This window comes from Pseudophryne corroboree, chromosome 3, assembly GCF_028390025.1.
Source record: "Pseudophryne corroboree isolate aPseCor3 chromosome 3, aPseCor3.hap2, whole genome shotgun sequence".
Classification (NCBI taxonomy): Eukaryota; Metazoa; Chordata; class Amphibia; order Anura; family Myobatrachidae; genus Pseudophryne; species Pseudophryne corroboree.
Window position 1 is genome coordinate 663,476,919 of NC_086446.1, and position 25,124 is coordinate 663,502,042.

The following is a 25,124-nucleotide window of genomic DNA, read 5'->3' on the forward strand; positions in this document are numbered from 1 at the left end:
TTGTCTATAGAGCATTTTAAGGATGCATTTCTATATATGCGTGATGCGCAGAGGGATATTTGCATTCTGGCATCAAGAGTAAATGTGATGTCCATATCTGCCAGACGAAGACACGACAGTGGTCAGGTGAGGCAGATTCCAGACGGCACATGGAAGTATTGCCGTATAAAGGGGCGGTCCATCGGACCTGGTGGCCATGGCAACAGCTGAAAAATCCACCTTTTGTTCCCCGAGTCACATCTCAGCAGAAAAGGACACAGTCTTTTCAGTCTCAGTCCTTTCGTCCCCATACGGGCAGGCGGGCAAAGGCCAGTCATATCTGCCCAGGGGTAGAGGAACGGGAAGAAGACTGCAGCAAGCAGCCCATTCCCAGGAACAGAAGCCCTTCACAGCTTCTGCCAAGTCCGCAGCATGACGCTGGGGCAGTACAAGCGGACTCAGGTGCGGTAGGGGGTCATCTCAAGAGTTTCAGCACGCAGTGGGCTCACTCGCAAGGGGACTCCTGGATCCTACATGTAGTATCCCAGGTGTACATTGGAAATTCGAGACGTCTCCTCCTCACAAGTTCCGGAAGTCTGTTTTACCAACGTCTACCTACGACAGGGAGGCAGTATTGGAAACAATTCACAGGCTGTATTCCCAGCAGGTGATAATCAAAGTACCCATCCTACAACAAGGGAGGGGGTATTATTCCACACTATATTGTGGTACTGAAGCCAAACGGCTCGGTGAGATCTGAAATATTTGAACACTTACATACAAGCGTTCAAACCAAGATGGAGTCACTCAGAGCAGTGATAGCGAACCAGGAAGAAGGGGACGAGATGGTGTCACTGGATATCAGGGACATTTACCTACATGTCCAAATTTGCCCTTCTCACCAAGGGTACTTCAGGTTCGTGGTACAGAACTGTCACTATCAGTTCAGACGCTGCCGTTTGGATTGTCCACGGCGCCCCGGGTCTTTACCAAGGTAATGGCCGAAATGATGATTCTTCTTAAAAGAAACTTGGACGCTTTCCTGATAAGGGCAAGGTCCAGAGAACAGTTGGAGGTCGGAGTAGCACTATCTTTAATAGTTCTACGACAGCACGAGTGGATTCTAAATATTCCAAAATCGTAGCTTTTCCGAGGACACGTCTACTGTTCCTAGGAATGATTCTGGACACAGTCCAGAAAAAGGTGTTTCTCCCAGAGGAGAAAGCCAGGGAGTTATCCGAGCTAATCGGGATCCTCCTAAAAACAGGAAAAGTGTCAATGCATCATTGCACAAGAGTCCTGGTAAAAATGGTGGCTTATTACGAAGCAATTCCATTCGGCAGATTTCACGCAAGAACTCTTCAGTGGGATCTGCTGGACAAATGGTCCGGATCGCATCTTCAGATGCATCAGCGGATAACCCTATATCCAAGGACAAGGGTGTCTCTCCTGTGGTGATTACAGAGTGCTCATCTTCTAGAGGGCCACAGATTCAGCATTCAGGAGTGGATGCTGGTGACCACGGAGGCCAGCCTGAGAGGCTGGGGAGCAGTCACACAGGGAAAAAATTTCCAGGAAAGTGTGATCAAGTCTGGAGAATTCTCTCCACATAGATGGAGCTAAGAGCAAAAATTATAAGGCTCTAAACTTAGCAAGACCTCTGCTTCAAGGTCAGCCGGTATTGATCCAGTGGGATAACATCACGGCAGTCGCCCACGTAAACAGAAAGGGCGACACAAGAAGCTGGAGGGCAGTGAAAAAACTGCAAGGATTTTTCGCTAGGCGGAAAATCATGTGATAGCACTGTCAGCAGTGTTCTCTCCGGGAGTGGACGACTGGGAAGCAGACTTCCTCAGCAGGCATGACCTCCACCTGGGAGAGTGGGAACTTCATAGGGAAGTTTTTCCGCATGATTGTGAGCCATTGGCAAAGACCAAAGGTGGAAATGAGGGCGTCCCGCCCGAACAAAAAACGGGACAGGTATTGCGCCAGGTCATGAGACCTTCAGGCGATAGCTGTGGATGTCCTAGTAACACCGTGGGTGTAACAGTCGGTGTATGTGTTCCCTCCTCTGCTTCTCATAACCAAGGTATTGAGAATTATAAGACATAGAGGAGTATGAACTATACTCGTGACTCCGGATTGGCCAAGAGGGACTTGGTACCCGGAACTTCAAGAGATGCTCACAGAGGACTAAGGGCCTGGGGAGCTAAGAAGGGACTTGCTTCAGCAGGTACCATGTCTATTCCAAGACTTACCGCGGCTGCGTTTGACGGCATGGCGGTTGAATGCCGGATCCTGAAGGAAAAAGGCATTCCATAAGAGGTCATACCTACCCTGGTCAAAGCCAGGAAGGAGGTGACCGCACAACGTCATCACCACATGTGGTGAAAATATGTTGCGTGGGTGAGGCCAGGAAGGCCCCACGAAGAAAATTCAACTAGGTCGAATTCTACACTTCCTGAAAACAGGAGTGTTTTGAGCCTAAAATTGGGGTTCTTTAAGGTTTTAAGTTTCGGCCCTGTAGAATTTCTTCCGAAAAGAATTGACTTCAGTTCCTGAAGTCCAGATTGTCAAGGGAGTATTGCATATACACCCCTTTTTGTGCCTCTAGTGGCACCGTGGGATCTCAACATAGTGTTGGGATTCCTTAAAATCATATTGGTTTGAACCGCTCAAATCTGTGGATTTGAAATATCTCACATGGAAAGTGAACAAGCTGTTGACCAATATCTCACATGGACAGTGACCATGCTGTTGGTCCTGGCCTCGGCCAGGCGATTGTCAGAATGGGCGGCTTTGTCTTACAAAAGCCCATATTTAAATTTCCATTCGGACAGGGCAGAACTGGGACTCGTCTCCAGTTTTCTTCCTAAGGGGGTGTCAGGTTTTTCACCTGAAACAACCTATTATGGTGCCTGCGGCTTCTAGGGACTTGGAGGACTCCAGGTTAATAGACGTTGTCAGGACCCTAAAAATATATAAATATATATATATATATATATATATATATATATATATATATATATATATATATATAATATATATAATATATATTTTAGGACGGCTGGAGTCAGAAAGTCTGACTTGCTGTTTATATTGTATGCACCCAACAAGATGGGTGCTCCTGCGTCTAAACAGACGATTGCACGTTGGATCTGTAGCACAATCCAACTTGCACATTCTGTGACAGGCGTGCCACAGCCTAAATCTGTAAAGGCCCACTCCACTAGGAAAGTGGGCGCATCTTGGGCGGCTGCCCGAGGGGTCTCGGCATTACAACTTTGCCGAGCAGCTACGTGGTCAGGGGAGAACACGTTTGTAAAATTTTACAAATTTGATACTCTGGCTAAGGAGGACCTGGAGTTCTCTCATTCGGTGCTGCAGAGTCATCCGCGCACTCCCGCCCGTTTGGGAGCTTTGGTATAATCCCCATGGTCCTGACGGAGTCCCCAGCATCCACTAGGACGTTAGAGAAAATAAGAATTTACTTACCGATAATTCTATTTCTCGTAGTCCGTAGTGGATGCTGGGCGCCCATCCCAAGTGCGGATTGTCTGCAATGCTTGTACATAGTTATTGTTACAAAAATCGGGTTATTCTTGTTGTGAGCCATCTTTTCAGAGGCTACTTCGTTTTGTTATCATACTGTTAACTGGGTTCAGATCACAAGTGGTACGGTGTGATTGGTGTGGCTGGTATGAGTCTTACCCGGGATTCAAGATCCTTCCTTATTGTGTACGCTCGTCCGGGCACAGTACCTAACTGAGGCTTGGAGGAGGGTCATGGGGGGAGGAGCCAGTACACACCATGTGACCTAAAAGCTTTTTTAGATGTGCCCTGTCTCCTGCGGAGCCCGCTATTCCCCATGGTCCTGACGGAGTCCCCAGCATCCACTACGGACTACGAGAAATAGAATTATCGGTAAGTAAATTATTATTATTTTCCATTTGGGCCACACGTTACATGTTAAGGGCAATAAAGGAGGTGTTACATATTTCTGATACTACAAGTACCACAAAAGAGGGTATTATGTGGGGTGTGAAAAAACTACCTGTAGTTTTTCCTGAATCAGATAAATTAAATGAAGTGTGTGATGATGCGTGGGTTTCCCCCGATAGAAAATTATTGGCGGTATACCCTTTCCCGCCAGAAGTTAGGGCGCGTTGGGAAACACCCCTTAGGGTGGATAAGGCGCTCACACGCTTATCAAAACAAGTGGCGTTACCGTCTCCAGATACGGCCGCCCTCAAGGAGCCAGCTGATAGGAGGCTGGAAAATATCCTAAAAAGTATATACACACATACTGGTGTTATACTGCGACCAGCGATCGCCTCAGCCTGGATGTGCAGCGCTGGGGTGGCTTGGTCGGATTCCCTGACTGAAAATATTGATACCCTTGACAGGGACAGTATTTTATTGACTATAGAGCATTTAAAGGATGCATTTCTATATATGCGAGATGCACAGAGGGATATTTGCACTCTGGCATCAAGAGTAAGTGCGATGTCCATATCTGCCAGAAGATGTTTATGGACACGACAGTGGTCAGGTGATGCAGATTCCAAACGGCACATGGAAGTATTGCCGTATAAAGGGGAGGAGTTATTTGGGGTCGGTCCATCGGACCTGGTGGCCACGGCAACAGCTGGAAAATCCACCTTTTTTACCCCAAGTCACATCTCAGCAGAAAAAGACACCGTCTTTTCAGCCTCAGTCCTTTCGTCCCCATAAGGGCAAGCAGGCAAAAGGCCAGTCATATCTGCCCAGGGATAGAGGAAAGGGAAGAAGACTGCAGCAGGCAGCCCATTCCCAGGAACAGAAGCCCTCCACCGCTTTTGCCAAGTCCTCAGCATGACGCTGGGGCCGTACAAGCGGACTCAGGTGCGGTGGGGGGTCGTCTCAAGAGTTTCAGCGCGCAGTGGGCTCACTCGCAAGTGGACCCCTGGATCCTACAAGTAGTATCCCAGGGGTACAGATTGGAAATTCGAGACGTCTCCCCCTCGCAGGTTCCTGAAGTCTGCTTTACCAACGTCTCCCTCCGACAGGGAGGCAGTATTGGAAACAATTCACAAGCTGTATTCCCAGCAGGTGATAATCAAAGTACCCCTCCTACAACAAGGAAAGGGGTATTATTCCACACTATATTGTGGTACTGAAGCCAGACGGCTCGGTGAGACCTATTCTAAATCTGAAATATTTGAACACTTACATACAAAGGTTCAAATCAAGATGGAGTCACTCCAGAGCAGTGATAGCGAACCAGGAAGAAGGGGACTATATGGTGTCCCTGGACATCAAGGATGCTTACCTCCATGTCCCAATTTGCCCTTCTCACCAAGGGTACCTCAGGTTCGTGGTACAAAACTGTCACTATCAGTTTCAGACGCTGCCGTTTGGATTGTCCACGGCACCCCGGGTCTTTACCAAGGTAATGGCCGAAATGATGATTCTTCTTCAAAGAAAAGGCGTCTTAATTATCCCTTACTTGGACGATCTCCTGATAAGGGCAAGGTCCAGAGAACAGTTGGAGGTCGGAGTAGCACTATCTCAAGTAGTTCTACGACAGCACGGGTGGATTCTAAATATTCCAAAATCGCAGCTGTCTCCGACGACACGTCTGCTGTTCCTAGGGATGATTCTGGACACAGTCCAGAAAAAGGTGTTTCTCCCGGAGGAGAAAGCCAGGGAGTTATCCGAGCTAGTCAGGAACCTCCTAAAACCAGGAAAAGTGTCAGTGCATCCTTGCACAAGGGTCCTGGGAAAAATGGTGGCTTCTTACGAAGCGATTCCATTCGGCAGATTTCACGCAAGAACTTTTCAGTGGGATCTGCTGGAAAAATGGTCCGGATCGCATCTTCAGATGCATCAGCGGATAACCCTGTCTCCAAGGACAAGGGTGTCTCTTCTGTGGTGGCTGCAGAGTGCTCATCTACTAAAGGGCCACAGATTCGGCAACCAGGACTGGGTCCTGGTGACCACGGATGCCAGCCTGAAAGGCTGGGGAGCAGTCACACAAGGAAAAAATTTCCAGGGAGTGTGATCAAGTCTGGAGACTTCTCTCCACATAAATATACTGGAGCTAAGAGCAATTTACAATGCTCTAAGCTTAGCAAGACCTCTGCTTCAAGGTCAGCCGGTATTGATCCAGTGGGACAACATCACGGCAGTCGCCCACGTAAACAGACAGGGCGGCACAAGAAGCAGGAGGGCAATGGCAGAAACTGCAAGGATTCTTCGCTGGGCGGAAAATCATGTGATAGCACTGTCAGCAGTGTTCATTCCGGGAGTGAACAACTGGGAAGCAGACTTCCTCAGCACGACCTCCACCCGGGAGAGTGGGGACTTCATCGGGAAGTCTTCCACATGATTGTGAACCGTTGGGAAAGACCAAAGGTGGACATGATGGCGTCCCGCCTTAACAAAAAACTGGACAGGTATTGCGCCAGGTCAAGAGACCCTCAGGCAATAGCTGTGGACGTTCTGGTAACACCGTGGGTGTACCAGTCGGTGTATGTGTTCCCTCCTCTGCTTCTCATACCTAAGGTACTGAGAATTATAAGACGTAGAGGAGTAAGAACTATACTCGTGTCTCCGGATTGGCCAAGAAGGACTTGGTACCCGGAACTTCAAGAGATGCTCACAGAGGACTCATGGCCTCTGCCGCTAAGAAGGGACTTGCTTCAGCAAGTACCATGTCTGATCCAAGACTTACCGCGGCTGCGTTTGACGGCATGGCGGTTGAACGCCGGATCCTAAGGGAAAAAGGCATTCCGGAAGAGGTCATTCCTACCCTGGTCAAAGCCAGGAAGGAGGTGACCGCACAACATTATCACCACATGTGGCGAAAATATGTTGCGTGGTGTGAGGCCAGGAAGGCCCACGAAGAAATTTCAACTCGGTCGATTCCTGCATTTCCTGCAAACAGGAGTGTCTATGGGCCTCAAATTGGGGTCCATTAAGGTTCAAATTTCGGCCCTGTCGATTTTCTTCCAGAAAGAATTGGCTTCAGTTCCTGAAGTCCAGAAGTTTGTCAAGGGAGTACTGCATATACAACCCCCTTTTGTGCCTCCAGTGGCACTGTGGGATCTCAACGTAGTTCTGGGATTCCTCAAATCACATTGGTTTAAACCGCTCAAATCTGTGGATTTGAAATATCTCACATGGAAAGTGACCATGATGTTGGCCCTGGCCTCGGCCAGGCGAGTGTCAGAATTGGCGGCTTTGTCTCACAAAAGCCCATATCTGATTGTCCATTCGGACAGGGCAGAGCTGCGGACTCGTCCCCAGTTTCTCCCTAAGGTGGTGTCAGCGTTTCACCTGAACCAGCTTATTGTGGTACCTGCGGCTACTAGGGACTTGGAGGACTCCAAGTTGCTAGATGTTGTCAGGGCCCTGAAAATATAGGTTTCCAGGACGGCTGGAGTCAGGAAAACTGACTTGCTGTTATCCTGTATGCACCCAACAAACTGGGTGCTCTTGCTTCTAAGCAGACGATTGCTAGTTGGATGTGTAGTACAATTCAGCTTGCACATTCTGTGGCAGGCCTGCCACAGCCAAAATATGTAAATGCCCATTCCACAAGGAAGGTGGGCTCATCTTGGGCGGCTGCCCGAGGGGTCTCGGCTTTACAACTTTGCCGAGCTGCTACTTGGTCAGGGGCACACCCTGGCTGAGGAGGACCTGGAGTTCTCTCACTCGGTGCTGCAGAGTCATCCGCACTCTCCCGCCCGTTTGGGAGCTTTGGTATAATCCCCATGGTCCTGACGGAGTCCCCAGCATCCACTTAGGACGTCAGAGAAAATAAGAATTTACTTACCGATAATTCTATTTCTCGTAGTCCGTAGTGGATGCTGGGCGCCCATCCCAAGTGCGGATTGTCTGCAATACTTGTACATAGTTATTGTTACAATAATCGGGTTATTATTGTTGTGAGCCATCTTTTCAGAGGCTCCGCTGTTATCATGCTGTTAACTGGGTTCAGATCACAGGTTGTACAGTGTGATTGGTGTGGCTGGTATGAGTCTTACCCGGGATTCAAAATCCTTCCTTATTGTGTACGCTCGTCCGGGCACAGTATCCTAACTGAGGCTTGGAGGAGGGTCATAGGGGGAGGAGCCAGTGCACACCACCTGATCCTAAAGCTTTTACTTTTGTGCCCTGTCTCCTGCGGAGCCGCTATCCCCCCATGGTCCTGACGGAGTCCCCAGCATCCACTACGGACTACGAGAAATAGAATTATCGGTAAGTAAATTCTTATTTCTCTGACGTCCTAGTGGATGCTGGGAACTCCGTAAGGACCATGGGGAATAGCGGCTCCGCAGGAGACAGGGCACATCTAAAGAAAGCTTTAGGATCACCTGGTGTGCACTGGCTCCTCCCCCTATGACCCTCCTCCAAGCCTCAGTTAGATTTTCTGTGCACAAGGGTTCTGGGTAAAAATGGTGGCTTCCTACGAAGCAATCCCATTCGGCAGATTCCACGCAAGACTTTCCAGTGGAACCTACTGGACAAATGGTCCGGGTCGCATCTTCAGATGCTTCAGCGGATAACCCTGTCACCGGGGACAAGGGTATCCCTCCTGTGGTGGTTGCAGAGTGCTCATCTTCTAGAGGGCCGCAGATTCGGCATTCGGGACTGGGTCCTGGTGGCCACGGATGCCAGCCTGCGAGGCTGGGGAGCAGTCACACAGGGAAGGAATTTCCAGGGCTTATGGTCAAGCCTGGAGACATCTCTTCATATAAACATTCTGGAACTAAGGGCCATTTACAATGCCCTAAGTCAAGCGAAACCCCTGCTTCAGGGTCAGGCGGTATTGATCCAATCGGACAACATCACGTCAGTCGCCCACGTAAACAGACAGGGCGGCACGGGAAGCAGGGGGGCAATGGCAGAAGCTGCAAGGATTCTTCGCTGGGCGGAAGATCATGTGATAGCACTGTCAGCAGTGTTCATTCCGGGAGTGGACAACTGGGAAGCAGACTTCCTCAGCAGACACGATCTACACCCGGGAGAGTGGGGACTTCATCCAGAAGTCTTCCACATGATTGTGAACCGTTGGGAAAAACCAAAGGTGGATATGATGGCGTCCCGCCTCAACAAAAAACTGGACAGGTATTGCGCCAGGTCAAGAGACCCTCAGGCAATAGCTGTGGACGCTCTGGTAACACCGTGGGTGTTCCAGTCAGTGTATGTGTTCCCTCCTCTGCCTTCTCATACCAAAAGTACTGAGAATTATACGGCAAAGGGGAGTAAGAACGATACTCGTGGCTCCGGATTGGCCAAGAAGAACTTGGTATCCGGAACTTCAAGAGATGCTCACGGACGAACCGTGGCCTCTACCTCTAAGAAAGGACCTGCTCCAGCAGGGGCCTTGTTTGTTCCAAGACTTACCGCGGCTGCGTTTGACGGCTTGGTGGTTGAACGCCGGATCCTGAAGGAAAAAGGCATTCCAGATGAAGTCATCCCTACCCTGGTCAAGGCCAGGAAGGACGTAACCGCAAAACATTATCACCGCATTTGGCGAAAATATGTTGCGTGGTGGGAGGCCAAGAAGGCCCCTACAGAGAAATTTCAACTGGGTCGTTTCCTCCATTTCCTGCAAACAGGACTGTCTATGGGCCTAAAATTAGGGTCCATTAAGGTTCAATTTTCGGCCCTGTCGATTTTCTTCCAAAAGGAACTGGCTTCAGTGCCTGAAGTTCAGACATTTGTAAAAGGGGTACTGCATATACAGCCTCCTTTTGTGCCTCCAGTGGCACCTTGGGATCTCAATGTTGTGTTGAGTTTCCTAAAGTCACATTGGTTTGAACCACTCACCACTGTGGACTTAAAATATCTCACATGGAAGGTGACGATGCTGTTAGCCCTGGCTTCAGCCAGGCGTGTGTCAGAATTGGCGGCTTTATCATATAAAAGCCCTTATTTAATATTTCATTCTGACAGGGCAGAATTGAGGACTTGTCCTCAATTTCTACCTAAGGTGGTTTCTGCATTTCACATGAAGCAACCTATTGTGGTACCTGCGGCTACTAAGGACTTGGAGGATTCCAAGTTGCTTGACGTGGTCAGGGCCCTGTAAATATATGTTTCCAGGACGGCTGGAGTCAGAAAATCTGACTCGCTGTTTATCCTGTATGCACCCAACAAACTGGGTGCTCCTGCTTCTAAGCAGACGATTGCTCGTTGGATTTGTAGTACAATTCAGCTTGCACATTCTGTGGCAGGCCTGCCACAGCCAAAAATCTTAAAATGCCCACTCCACAAGGAAGGTGGGCTCATCTTGGGCAGCTGCCCGAGGGGTCTCGGCTTTACAACTTTGCCGAGCAGTTACTTGGTCAGGACCAAATACGTTTGTAAAATTCTACAAATTTGATACCCTGGCTGAGGAGGACCTGGAGTTCTCTCATTCGGTGCTGCAGAGTCATCCGCACTCCCGCCCGTTTGGGAGCTTTGGTATAATCCCTATGGTCCTTACGGAGTTCCCAGCATCCACTAGGACGTCAGAGAAAATAAGAATTTACTTACCGATAATTCTATTTCTCGTAGTCCGTAGTGGATGCTGGGCGCCCATCCCAAGTGCGGATTGTCTGCAATACTGGTACATAATTATTGTTACCAAAAAATTCGTGTTATTGTTGTAGTGAGCCATCTTTTATAGAGGCTTCTCTATTATCATGCTGTTAACTGGGTTCAGATCACAAGTTGTACAGTGTGATTGGTGTGGCTGGTATGAGTCTTACCCGGGATTCAAAATCCTTCCTTATTGTGTACGCTCGTCCGGGCACAGTATCCTAACTGAGGCTTGGAGGAGGGTCATAGGGGGAGGAGCCAGTGCACACCAGGTGATCCTAAAGCTTTCTTTAGATGTGCCCTGTCTCCTGCGGAGCCGCTATTCCCCATGGTCCTTACGGAGTTCCCAGCATCCACTACCGACTACGAGAAATAGAATTATCGGTAAGTAAATTCTTATTTTTTTGTATCATGGCGTATGTGGTTAATTTAGGTGAAAAACCGAAAACCTGCAATTTCAAAGTGCTCTAATAAAAAAAGTAGACAAGATGGATAACTCAAACTTTGGCAAATCTTTGAGTATATAGCTATCCTTCCCCCCCCCCCCCCCCCCCCCCCCCCCAAGAAAATGACAGCTCTAAAATGTTATACCTTCCCGGTGAAATACAAACCAAAAAAAAATCCTTATTTTTTTTTTTTTTTCCTGACTATTACATTTCAGTTATAAGGAATTGAGGTAGGGAAATAGTTCTGACATATTTTTTTAGCTCAAAATGTGCTGAGAATAATGTGTTATTTTTTTTTTTTTGGTGTTTTTTCCCCCCCAGCTTTCTATGACTTATCGGAGCTGATATTGCATTTACCACAAACGTTCGCAAACGTGAAAAGTGTCATATGGCATGATACAATAATGGCTGCCATCTCGTATGAAGGTAAATAAAAATAAAGTAATGGTGGTTTCTGACTACTAACTTACACTGGCCATGACACAAAAAAGAAAGGTCAAGCAATTAATTAATTCTGGACCATTTGATATGGGTTGACCCATTTCCTAAGAAATAATTAATATGTAGTTATGCTCTTGATGCTAGGCTTGCTGTAATTTCTGGTGCTTTATTTCCAGTCTGAACGCTAGCCGTATTTACACTATCCCTTAGGTAAGTTGATAATTTATCACTTATTCAGAGGAAGTATATTATCGGTAATGTTGTCTTTGAACTGGTAACATTATCCATATCTATATACATTAATATGGAGTTCTTTCCCAATTATGGGAATTCAGTTGGCTGCACACGTAGTGGTCAATTACAGTAGAACTGACATCACAAGTTTTCACTTGTATCTCAATGGGGTCTGAGGGAAAACTTACAATGCTGGCAGGACATGGTGTTCTGTTCTGGAATGGCACATTGCAATGATGTTGGAACTCTATTTTCCTGCATTGAATTTAAAATACAAGTATTATCTCCCTCCCCCTTCTTATTTTGTTTTTCTTGACCTTCTCGGCAAGTCTAGCAGAAAGGTGATTATCTCTGTCCCATAGCCCTGACTCATTCTGATCGGTCTGCCATCCCTTACACAATCATGCAAGTGGACAGGCTGGTGACGGACTCCTGCGTGGTCAGGCCCTCTGCTCCTGCAATACTCCAGTTCTCATATACCAAGAGCAATACACACAAGGTGCTCACTTAGAGCTGATTCACAGATGGGAGCAAAGTAAGAGAAGGTGCTAATTTGCACCTTGGCAGAACCTTGTTGCACTGCGGGTGAGGATGGATCAAAAATATGTCCGTTATTTGTGGGCTTCATGCAAATCAGGTGGCATTTACCTTGCATGCGAACACAGTTAATTGTACTTACACCCCTTACACTGCAGTATAGTTTATTCGGGTGCAGAGTTGCTCCTGGTTTTTACTTTTTCCCAATATCTGATTCAGCTCCTTTCAGTCTGCTCTAGGAAGGTGCCTCGGTACACTACAAGTGCATCTGGTTGTGTAGATTTTGCAGAACAGTATGAAGAAGTGCACTAGGTTTAAATGTCACATCAATAGTCTCGTCACTTAATGTAATTTCAGTCAACAGCAGCAGCTCCCTGTTTTGTAAGAAAGTCCTCATTGCGCCCAGCTTATCTGTTCTGCTCCGTAAATGCCACCATCTTGTTTGACAACATCCTATGCCAGTGGTTCTCAAACTGTGTGCGGGACAATTGCAAGGGTGCCCTGGGTTGGTGCTGTAGGACCAATTAAAATTAATTACGGTCAATGTAATTTACAAATCTAGTGCTGGTGGCTTCCAATCATGAAATATGTGAACAAGCAGAAGTAAATCCAGTCCTTCACCACATAACCAAACCCAAAGACAACATATAAACAGTTTGCTTAATTTTATATTTTTGAAGAATTTTTCAATAAGAAACTTTTAACCTGGGGGTGCCGTGAATAAAATTCTGATACTCGGTCTAGGGCAGGGGTGGGGAACCTCCGCTATACGGCCCGCGAAGCCGTTTGCTCCGGCCCACCCGCTTCTGTCAGTGAGACACGTCGCCGCTCAGTCCGGCGGCAGCGTGTCTCAGCGGTCAGGACAGGGAGAAGAGCGCGGCGATGTTGGATGACGGCGTGTAGGACTTCAAAATAGCCGCCACTTCGTGAGCTCATCAGAGCTTGCGGACCGGTAGCCAATCAGGAGCCGTGGCCGCCGGCCCGCGAGCTCTGATTGGCTCTCGCACCGGCGGCTGGTTTGAAGTCCTACACGCCGCCGCCGCCACCCGACATAGCCGCGCTCTCCTCCCTGTCAGTAAGCAGCACGGGGGGGGGGGGGGGCGGCATCTGTGTACCTGGCACTGTGGGGGCATCTGTGTACCTGGCACTGTGGAGGCATCTGTATAGCTGGCACTGTGGGGGCATCTGTATAGCTGGCACTGTGGGGGCATCTGTGTACCTGGCACTGTGGGGGCATCTATGTACCTGGCACTGTGGGGGCATCTATGTACCTGGCACTGTGGGGGCATCTGTATAGCTGGCACTGTGGGGGCATCTGTATAGCTGGCACTGTGGGGGCATCTGTATAGCTGGCACTGTGGGGGCATCTGTATAGCTGGCACTGTGGGGGCATCTGTGTACCTGGCACTGTGGGGGCATCTGTGTACTTGGCACTGTGGGGGCATCTGTGTACTTGGCACTGTGGGGGCATCTGTGTACTTGGCACTGTGGGGGCATCTGTGTACTTGGCACTGTGGGGGCATCTGTATAGCTGGCACTGTGGGGGCATCTGTATAGCTGGCACTGTGGGGGCATCTGTATAGCTGGCACTGTGGGGGTATCTGTGTACCTGGCACTGTGGGGGCATCTGTATAGCTGGCACTGTGGAGGCATCTGTATAGCTGGCACTGTGGGGGCATCTGTGTACCTGGCACTGTGGGGGCATCTGTGTACCTGGCACTGTGGGGGGCATCTGGCACGGTGGGGGGCATCTGGCACGGTGGGGGGCATCTGGCACGGTGGGGGGCATCTGGCACGGTGGGGGGCATCTGTATAGCTGGCACGGTGGGGGGCATCTGTATAGCTGGCACTGCACTATTGGGGGCATATGTGTATCACGTCCCATTTTAACTGGCCATACCCAATTTTTTTGGCACGCGCGCGCCTCCGGCGCGCACACACAGTACCTCTAAGGGGCAGACCTACTGGGGGGCAGGGTAATTTCTCTAACGTCCTAAGTGGATGCTGGGAACTCCGTAAGGACCATGGGGAATAGCGGCTCCGCAGGAGACTGGGCACAACTAAAGAAAGCTTTAGGACTACCTGGTGTGCACTGGCTCCTCCCTCTATGACCCTCCTCCAGACCTCAGTTAGAATTTTGTGCCCGGCCGAGCTGGATGTACACTAGGGGCTCTCCTGAGCTCTTAGAAAGAAAGTAATATTTAGGTTTTTTATTTTCAGTGAGATCTGCTGGCAACAGACTCACTGCTACGAGGGACCTAGGGGAGAGAAGCGAACCTACCTGCTTTCAGCTAGCAGCTAGCTTGGGCTTCTAGGCTACTGGACACCATTAGCTCCAGAGGGATCGAACACAGGCCCAGCCTCGGTCGTCCGGTCCCGGAGCCGCGCCGCCGTCCCCCTAGCAGAGCCAGAAGCAAGAAGACGTTCCTGGAAATCGGCGTCAGAAGACTTCGGTCTTCATTAAGGTAGCGCACAGCACTGCAGCTGTGCGCCATTGCTCCCCAGGCACACAACATACTCCGGTCACTGATGGGTGCAGGGCGCTGGGGGGGGGGCGCCCTGGGCTGCAATATAAGTACCTTACTTGGCAAATTAACACATAATATAGCCTTTAAGACTATATATGTGTAAAATCCCCTGCCATAACTGTATAAAAAAGCGGGAGAAGCCTGCCGGAAAAGGGGCGGGGCTATCTCCCTCAGCACACTGGCGCCATTTTCCCTCACAGCTCCGCTGGAAGGATCGTTCCCCAGGCTCTCCCCTGCAGTTCCAGACTACATAGGGTAAAAAAGAGAGGGGGGGGGGCACTAAATTTAGGCGCAATCTGTGATATATAAGCAGCTATAAGGGGTAAAATCACTGTGTAGTGTGTATCCCTGTTTTATATAGCGCTCTGGTGTGTGCTGGCATACTCTCTCTCTCTCTCTCTCTCTCTCTCTCTCCCCAAAGGGCTTTGTGGGGTCCTGTCCTCAGTCAGAGCATTCCCTGTGTGTGTGTGGTGTGTCGGTACGGCTGTGTCGACATGTTTGATGAGGAGGCTTATGTGGAGGCGGAGCAGGTGCCGATAAATGTGATATCACCCCCTGCGGGGTCGACACCTGAGTGGATGGATATGTGGAAGGAATTACGCGACAGTGTCAACTCCTTACATAAAAGGTTTGACGACATATCAGATGTGGGACAGCCGGCTTTTCAGCCCGTGCCTGCCCAGACGTCTCAAAAGCCATCAGGGGCTCTAAAACGCCCGCTACCTCAGATGGCAGACACAGATGTCGACACAGATACTGACTCCAGTGTCGACGATGATGAGACTAGTGTACATTCCAATAGAGCCACACGTTACATGATTATGGCAATGAAAAATGTGTTGCACATTTCTGATATTACCCCAGGTATAACAAAAAAGGGTATTATGTTTGGGGAGAAAAAACTACCAGTGGTTTTTCCCCCTTCTGATGAATTAAATGAAGTATGTGAAGAAGCGTGGGCTTCCCCCGATAAGAAACTAGTAATTTCTAAAAAGTTACTAATGGCGTACCCTTTCCCGCCAGAGGATAGGTCACGTTGGGAGACATCCCCTAGGATAGATAAAGCGCTCACACGCCTGTCAAAGAAGGTGGCACTACCGTCTCCGGACATGGCCGCCCTAAAGGAGCCTGCTGATAGGAAGCAGGAGGCTATCCTGAAGTCTGTTTATACACACTCAGGTATTATACTGAGACCAGCTATTGCTTCAGCATGGATGTGCAGTGCTGCAGCTGCGTGGTCAGATTCCCTGTCAGAAAATATTGATACCTTAGACAGGGACACTATATTGCTAACCATAGAGCATATTAAAGACGCAGTCTTATACATGAGGGATATTTGCCGGCTGGCATCTAAAAAAAGTGCAATGTCCATTTCTGCCAGGAGGGGTCTATGGACTCGGCAGTGGACAGGGGATGCAGATTCTAAAAGGCACATGGAAGTTTTGCCTTACAAGGGTGAGGAGTTGTTCGGGGATGGTCTCTCGGACCTCGTTTCCACAGCGACAGCTGGGAAGTCAGCATTTTTACCCCATGTTCCCTCATAGCCAAAGAAAGCACCGTATTATCAGGTACAGTCCTTTCGGCCCCAGAAAGGCAAGCGGGTTAAAGGCGCGTCCTTTCTGCCCAGAGGCAGAGGAAAAAAGCTGCAGCATACAGCCAGTTCCCAGGAACAAAAGCCCTCCCCCGCTTCCTCTAAGTACACCGCATGACGCTGGGGCTCCACAGGCGGAGCCAGGTACGGTGGGGGCCCGTCTCAAGAACTTCAGCGACCAGTGGGCTCGCTCACGGGTGGATCCCTGGATTCTACAAGTAGTATCTCAGGGGTACAAGCTGGAATTCGAGACGTCTCCCCCTCGCCGTTTCCTCAAATCTGCCTTGCCAACAGCTCCCCCGGACAGGGAGGCAGTGCTGGAGGAAATTCACAAGCTGTATTCACAGCAGGTGATAGTCAAGGTACCCCTCCTTCAACAAGGAAGGGGTTACTATTCCACAATGTTTGTGGTACCGAAACCGGACGGTTCGGTGAGACCCATTTTAAATTTGAAATCATTGAACACCTATATAAAAAGGTTCAAGTTCAAGATGGAATCGCTCAGGGCGGTTATTTCAAGCCTGGAGGAAGGGGATTACATGGTATCACTGGACATCAAGGATGCTTACCTACATGTCCCCATTTACCTTCCTCAACAGGAGTACCTCAGATTTGTGGTACAGGACTGTCATTACCAATTCCAGACGTTGCCGTTTGGTCTGTCCACGGCACCGAGGGTATTTACCAAGGTAATGGCCGAAATGATGATACTCCTTCGAAAAAAGGGAGTTTTAATTATCCCATACTTGGACGATCTCCTTATAAAGGCGAGGTCCAGGGAGCAGTTGTTGGTCGGGGTAGCACTATCTCGGGAGGTGCTACAACAGCATGGTTGGATTCTGAATATTCCAAAGTCACAGCTGGTTCCTACGACACGTCTACTGTTTCTGGGGATGGTTCTGGACACAGAAAAGGGTGTTTCTCCCGGAGGAGAAAGCCAAGGAGTTGTTGTCTCTAGTCAGAGATCTCCTGAAACCAAAACAGGTCTCGGTGCATCACTGCATGCGAGTCCTGGGAAAAATGGTAGCTTCCTACGAAGCAATTCCATTCGGCAGGTTCCATGCAAGAATTTTTCAGTGGGATCTGTTGGACAAGTGGTCCGGATCCCATCTTCAGATGCATCGGCTGATAACCCTGTCTCCAAGGACCAGGGTGTCTCTGCTGTGGTGGCTGCAGAGTGCTAATCTTCTAGAGGGCCGCAGATTCGGCATACAGGACTGGGTCCTGGTGACCACGGATGCCAGCCTTCGAGGCTGGGGGCCAGTCACACAGGGAAGAAACTTCCAAGGGCTATGGTCAAGCCAGGAGATTTCCCTACACATAAATATTCTGGAACTAAGGGCCATCTACAATGCCCTAAGTCAGGCAAGACCCCTGCTTCAAAACCAGCCGGTACTGATCCAGTCAGACAACATCACGGCGGTCGCCCATGTAAACCGACAGGGCGGCACGAGAAGCAGGACGGCGATGGCAGAAGCCACAAGGATTCTCCGATGGGCGGAAAATCACGTGTTAGCACTGTCAGCAGTGTTCATTCCGGGAGTGGACAACTGGGAAGCAGACTTCCTCAGCAGGCACGACCTCCACCCCGGAGAGTGGGGACTTCATCCAGAAGTCTTTCAGCTGATTGTAAATAGCTGGGAACGGCCACAGGTGGACATGATGGCGTCCCGCCTCAACAAAAAGCTAGAAAGATATTGCGCCAGGTCGAGAGACCCTCAGGCAATAGCTGTGGACGCTCTAGTGACACCGTGGGTGTACCAGTCGGTTTATGTGTTCCCTCCTCTTCCTCTCATACTCAAGGTACTGAGGATAATAAGACGAAGAGGAGTAAGAACTATACTCATTGTTCCGGATTGGCCAAGAAGAGCTTGGTACCCAGAACTTCAAGAGGTGATCTCAGAGGACCCATGGCCTCTGCCGCTCAGACAGGACCTGCTGCAGCAGGGGCCCTGTCTGTTCCAAGACTTACCGCAGCTGCGTTTAACGGCATGGCGGTATGAACGCCGGATCCTGAAGGAAAAGGGCATTCCAGAGGAAGTCATCCCTACGCTGATTAAAGCTAGGAAAGAAGTGACCGCAAACCATTATCACCGCCTATGGCGAAAATATGTTGCGTGGTGTGAGGCCAGGAATGCCCCAACGGAGGAATTTCAGCTGGGCCGTTTTCTGCACGTCCTACAGTCAGGGGTGACTATGGGCCTAAAATTGGGTTCCATTAAGGTCCAGATTTCGGCTCGATCGATTTTATTCCAGAAAGAACTGGCTTCACTACCTGAAGTTCAGACATTTGTTAAGGGAGTGCTGCATATTCAACCCCCTTTTGTGCCCCCAGTGGCACCTTGGGATCTCAACGTGGTGTTGAATTTCCTAAAGTCACATTGGTTTGAACCACTTAAAACCGTGGATTTAAAATATCTCACGTGGAAAGTGGTCATGCTGTTGGCCTTGGCTTCGGCCAGGCGTGTGTCAGAATTGGCGGCTTTATCATGTAAAAGCCCTTATCTGATTTTCCATATGGATAGGGCGGAATTGAGGACTCGTCCCCAATTTCTCCCAAAGGTGGTTTCAGCTTTTCATTTGAACCAGCCTATTGTGGTGCCTGCGGCTACTCGTGACTTGGAGGATTCCAAGTTGCTGGACGTAGTCCGGGCCCTAAAAATCTATGTTTCCAAGTCAGTTGGAGTCAGAAAGACTAACTCGCTATTTATCCTGCATGCACCCAACAAGTTGGGTGCGCCTGCTTCAAAGCAGACTATTGCTCGCTGGATCTGTAGCACGATTCAACTTGCACATTCTGCGGCTGGACTGCCACATCCTAAATCTGTAAAAGCCCATTCCACGAGGAAGGTGGGCTCTTCTTGGGCGGCTGCCCGAGGGGTCTCGGCTTTACATCTTTGCCGAGCAGCTACTTGGTCGGGGTCAAACACATTTGCTAAATTCTACAAGTTTGATACCCTGGCTGAGGAGGACCTAGAGTTCGCTCATTCGGTGCTGCAGAGTCATCCGCACTCTCCTGCCCGTTTGGGAGCTTTGGTATAATCCCCATGGTCCTTACGGAGTTCCCAGCATCCACTTAGGAAGTTAGAGAAAATAAGATTTTACTCACCGGTAAATCTATTTCTCGTAGTCCGTAGTGGATGCTCGGCGCCCGTCCCAAGTGCGGATTGTCTGCAATACTTGTATATAGTTATTGGTTAACTAAAGGGTTATTGTTGAGCCATCTGTTGAGAGGCTCAGTTATATTTCATACTGTTAACTGGGTATAGTATCACGAGTTATACGGTGTGATTGGTGTGGCTGGTATGAGTCTTACCCGGGATTCCAAATCCTTTCCTTATTGTGTCAGCTCTTCCGGGCACAGTATCCTAACGGAGGTCTGGAGGAGGGTCATAGAGGGAGGAGCCAGTGCACACCAGGTAGTCCTAAAGCTTTCTTTAGTTGTGCCCAGTCTCCTGCGGAGCCGCTATTCCCCATGGTCCTTACGGAGTTCCCAGCATCCACTACGAACTACAAGAAATAGATTTACCGGTGAGTAAAATCTTATTTTTTTTAAATTGAGAATTTTTTTATGGCCCCCGAAGGATTTTATAAATATCCAAATGGCCCTCGCTAGAAAAAAGGTTTCCCACCCCTGGTCTAGGGCGTCGTGACAAAAAAATTTGGGAACCACTGCCCTATGCTATTTGGCTGAAATTTGAACACACCCTTGTGCAAACAGATGCACACAATGGCAAAGGAATGTAGTAAAAATGTTGACACCACAGCGTCGGCAGTTATGCCGACAGGCAACATGTCAACATTCTCAGAGTGTTGTCTGTGTGGGTGTGTTATGATAAGGTACTAGGTGGGATGATTAGGGCTAGAGATTAGGGTTAGGGATAGCGGACACCAGAGTATTTGAAATCTGGCCCGGAAGTGACATAACCGATAGGACTCGAACTATGCCGCTGAAGCCGCAAGAAATAGGTAAGCCACTGCCGGTCTACCAGGACGAAATGTCAACATTTCATCACTGTCTACATGAAGAATGACCGCATGGCCAACGTCGAAATTTAGATCATGTCAACATTCTTGTGTCGACATGATGAACATTTCGTAGCCAACCCAATGGCAACAAATCTGATTTTCACTGGACATTTTGGACTATGTGAATGACCTCCTCTGTGTCTGTCATTCTGATTATATGAATGGCTGCAGGGTTCTAGCTCTGGAGCTAGGCAACGTATACGAGCAGCAGTTGACAGCTGATGACATGAAGTGAGCCGTTAGTCCAGCACACAATTGTTTTTTCTTTAGTAAGTAAGCATAAAGAATGATAGCGACACATGAAGAGGCTGTGTGTGTAGTCAGTATTTCAGGAAGTGGGTGTGTTTGAGCATGAAAAAGAGGTGATTGTTCTCTTTTCATAATGCTGAATCTATATTTGCAGTGATGTTCAGCAGGTGTTAGAGGTTGTGGCTTGGGGAAGTCAGGATGTTAACCTCGCATGACGTAAGTAGTGTTTTGTGGATTTAGAAAAACAGAAAAATTACGGTGAGCTGAACACTTCAGCCAAATGCTTATTTCTCTGACGTCCTAGTGGATGCTGGGAACTCCGTAAGGACCATGGGGAATAGCGGCTCCGCAGGAGACTGGGCACAACTAAAGAAAGCTTTAGGACTACCTGGTGTGCACTGGCTCCTCCCTCTATGACCCTCCTCCAGACCTCCGTTAGAATCTTGTGCCCGGCTGAGCTGGATGCACACTAGGGGCTCTCCTGAGCTCCTAGAAAAGAAAGTATATTTTAGGTTTTTTATTTTCAGTGAGATCTGCTGGCAACAGACTCACTGCTACGAGGGACTAAGGGGAGAAGAAGCGAACCTACCTGCTTGCAGCTAGCTTGGGCTTCTTAGGCTACTGGACACCATTAGCTCCAGAGGGATCGAACACAGGGCCCGACCTCGATCGTCCGGTCCCGGAGCCGCGCCGCCGTCCCCCTTACAGAGCCAGAAGCATGAAGATGGTCCTGAAAATCGGCGGCAGAAGACTTCGGTCTTCAACAAGGTAGCGCACAGCACTGCAGCTGTGCGCCATTGCTCCTCATGCACACCTCACACTCCGGTCACTGATGGGTGCAGGGCGCTGGGGGGGGGGGGCGCCCTGAGCGGCAATATTAACACCTTGGCTGGCAAAATAATCACAATATATAGTCCCAGAGGCTATATATGTGAAAAATACCCCTGCCAGGATCCATAAAAAAGCGGGAGAAAGTCTGCCGAAAAATGGGCGGGGCTATCTCCCTCAGCACACTGGCGCCATTTTCTCTTCACAGTGCAGCTGGAAGACAGCTCCCCAGGCTCTCCCCTGTAGTTTTCAAGCTCAAAGGGTTAAAAAGAGGTGGGGGCACTAAATTTAGGCGCAAATCTGTGTATTATAGCAGCTATAAGGGAAAAATCACTGTGGGTAGTGTGAATCCCTGCATTATATAGTGCTCTGGTGTGTGCTGGCATACTCCCTCTCTGTCTCCCCAAAGGACTTTGTGGGGTCCTGTCCTCTGTCAGAGCATTCCCTGTGAGTTTGCGGTGTGTCGCTACGGCTGTGTCGACATGGTTGATGAGGAGGCTTATGTGGAGGCGGAGCAGATGCCGATAAATGGGATGTGGGGCCGACACCAGAGTGGATGGGTAGGTGGAAGGTATTAACCGACAGTGTCAACTCCTTACATAAAAGGCTGGATGACGTAACAGCTGTGGGACAGCCGGCTTCTCAGCCCGCGCCTGCCCAGGCGTCTCAAAGGCCATCAGGGGCTCAAACAACGCCCGTTACCTCAGATGGCAGACACAGATGTCGACACGGAGTCTGACTCCAGTGTCGACGAGGTTGAGACATATACACAATCCACTAGGAACATCCGTTACATGATCTCGGCAATGAAAAATGTGTTAGGCATTTTCTGACATGAACCCAAGTACCACAAAAAAGGGGTTTTATGTTTGGGGAGAAAAAGCAGCCAGTGTTTTGTTCCCCCATCAGATGAATGAATGAAGTGTGTAAAGAAGCGTGGTTTCCCCCGATAAGAAACTGGTAATTTATAAAAAGTTACTGATGGCGTACCCTTTCCCGCCAGAGGATAGGTCACGTTGGGAGATATCCCTTAGGGTGGATAAGGCGCTCACACGTTTGTCAAAAGGTGGCACTGCCGTCTTAGGATACGGCCACCTTGAAGGAACCTGCTGATAAAAAGCAGGAGGCGATCCTGAAGTCTGTATTTACACACTCAGGTACTATACTGAAACCTGCAATTGCCTCAGCATAAATAATGCTGCTGCAGCGTGGTCTGATACCCTGTCAGATAATATTAATACGCTAAGACAGGGATAATATTTTGCTAACATTAAGCATATTTAAGACGTTGTCTTATATATAAAGGATGCACAGAGGGATATTTGCCGGCTGGCATCCAGAATTAATGCAATGTCCATTCTGCCAGGAGGGTATTAGAAACCCGGCAGTGGACAGGTGATGCTGCATTTAAAAGGCACATGGAGATTCTGCCTTATAAGGGTGAGGAATTGTTTGGGGATGGTCTCTGGGACCTCGTATACACAGCAACAGCTGGGAAGAAAAATTTTTACCTCCGGTTTCCTCACAAAAGCCTAAGAAAGCACCGTATTTTCAGGTACAGTCCTTTCGGCTTCAGAAAAGCAAGCGGGTCAAAGGCGCTTACTTTCTGTACAGAGACCAGGGAAGAAGGAAAAAGCTGCACCAGTCAGCCAGTTCCCAGGATCAAATATCTTCCCTCGCTTCCTCTGAGTCCACCGCATGACGCTGGGGCTCCACAGGTGGAGACAGGTGCGGTGGGGGCGCGTCTCGGGAACTGCAGGGACCAGTGGGCTTGCCCACAGGTGGATCCCTAGGTTCTGCAAGTAGTATCATAGGGATACAGGCTGGAGTTCGAGACGACTCCCCCTCGCTGTTGCCTCACATCAGCCTTGCCTGCTGCCCTCGGAGAAAGGTAGTACTGGCGGCAATTCACAAGCTGTACTTCCAGCAGGTGAAATCAAGGTACCCCTCCTTCAACAAGGCCGGGGTTACTATTCCAAAATGTTGTGGTACCGAAACCAGACGGTTCGGTGAGACCCATTCTAAAATTGAAATCCTTGAACACTTATATACGAAGGTTCAAGTTCAAAATGGAATCGCTCAGGGCGATTATTGCAAGCCTGGAAAATTTCAGGGTATCACTGGACATCAAGGATACTTACCTGCATGTCCCTATTTACCCTCTTCACCAGGTGTACCTCAAAATTGTGGTACAGGATTGTCATTACCAATTCCAGACGTTGCCGTTGGTCTGTACCCGGCACCGAGGGTATTTACCAAGGTAATGGCCGAAGTACTTATCCCGTACTTGGACGATCTCCTTATAAAGGCGAGGTCCAGGGAGCAGTTGTTCGTCGGAGTAGCACTATCTCGGGAAGTGCTACAACAGCACGGCTGGATTCTGAATATTCCAAAGTTGCAGCTGGTTCCTACGACGCGTCTACTGTTCCTGGGTATGGTTCTGGACACAGAACAGGATAAAAAGGGTTTCTCCCGGAGGAGAAGTCCAAGGAGTTGGCGTCTCTAGACGGAGACCTCCTAATACAAATACAGGTATCGGTGCATCAATGCACGCGAGCCTTGGGAAAGATGGTAGCTTCTTACGAAGAATTTCCATTCGCCAAGTCCCATGCAAGGATCTTCCAGTGGGATCTGTTGGACAAGTGGTCCGGGTCGCATCCTCAGATGCATCCGCGGATAACCCTGTCTCCAAGGGCCAGGGTGTCGCTGTGGTGGTGACTGCAGAGTGCTCATCTTCTAGGGGGCCGCAGATTCGGCATACAGGACTGGGTCCTGGTGACCACGGATGCCAGCCTTCAAGGCTGGGGGGCAGTCACACAGGGAAGAAACTTCCAAGGCCTATGGGAAAGTCAGGAGACTTCCCTACACATAAATGTTCTGGAGCTATGGGCCATTTACAATGCCCTAAGTCAGGCTAGGCCCCTGCTTCAACACCGGCCGGTGCTGATCCAGTCAGACAACATCACGACGGTCGCTCATGTAAACCGACAGGGCGGCACAAGAAGCAGGATGGCGATGGCAGAAGCCACAAGGATTCTCCGATGGGCGGAAAATCATGTGTTAGCACTGTCAGCAGTGTTCATTCCCGGAGTGGACAACTGAGAAGCAGACTTTCTCAGCAGACACGACCTCCACCCGGGAAGGTGGGGACTTCATCCAGAAGTCTTCCAAATGATTGTACACCGTGGGGAAAGGCCACAGGTGGACAGGATGGCTTCCCGCCTCAACAAAAAGCTACAAAGATATTGCGCCAGGTCAAGGGACCCTCAGGCGATAGCTGTGGACGCTCTGGTAACACCGTGGGTGTACCAGTCGGTGTATGTGTTCCCTTCTCTGCCTCTCATACCCAGGGTAATGAGAAGAATAAGAAGGAGAGGAGTAAGAATTATACTCATTGTTCCGGGTGGCCAAGAAGAGCTTGGTACCCAGAACTCCAAGAAATGATCTCAGAGGACCCATGGCCTCTGCCGCTCAGACAGGACCTGCTTCAGCAGGGGGCCTGTCTGTTCCAAGACGTACCGTGGCTGCGTTTGACGGCATGGCGGTTGAACGCCGGATCCTGAAGGAAAAAGGCATTCCGGAGGAAGTTATCCCTACGCTATTTAAAGCTAGGAAAGAAGTGAACGCAAACCATTATCACCGCATATGGCGGAAATATGTTGCGTGCTGTGAGGCCAGTAAGGCCCCAAA

At 49.4% G+C, this 25,124-nt stretch overlaps 1 protein-coding gene across 4 annotated transcripts in view; it reads left to right on the forward strand.

Moving 5' to 3' along the window:
• Positions 1–25,124, forward strand: part of PLEKHA1 (pleckstrin homology domain containing A1) — a 145,764-nt gene that overhangs the window by 59,327 nt on the left and 61,313 nt on the right. For 3 of the 4 annotated variants that reach the window (XM_063961860.1, XM_063961859.1, XM_063961857.1), the window contains exon 2: positions 11,319–11,423. The exons of the other annotated variant lie outside the window; for it this stretch is intronic. The gene's annotated coding sequence lies outside the window, so the exon portion shown is untranslated. The remainder of the gene's footprint in view (positions 1–11,318; positions 11,424–25,124) is intronic. 4 annotated transcript variants of the gene reach the window in all.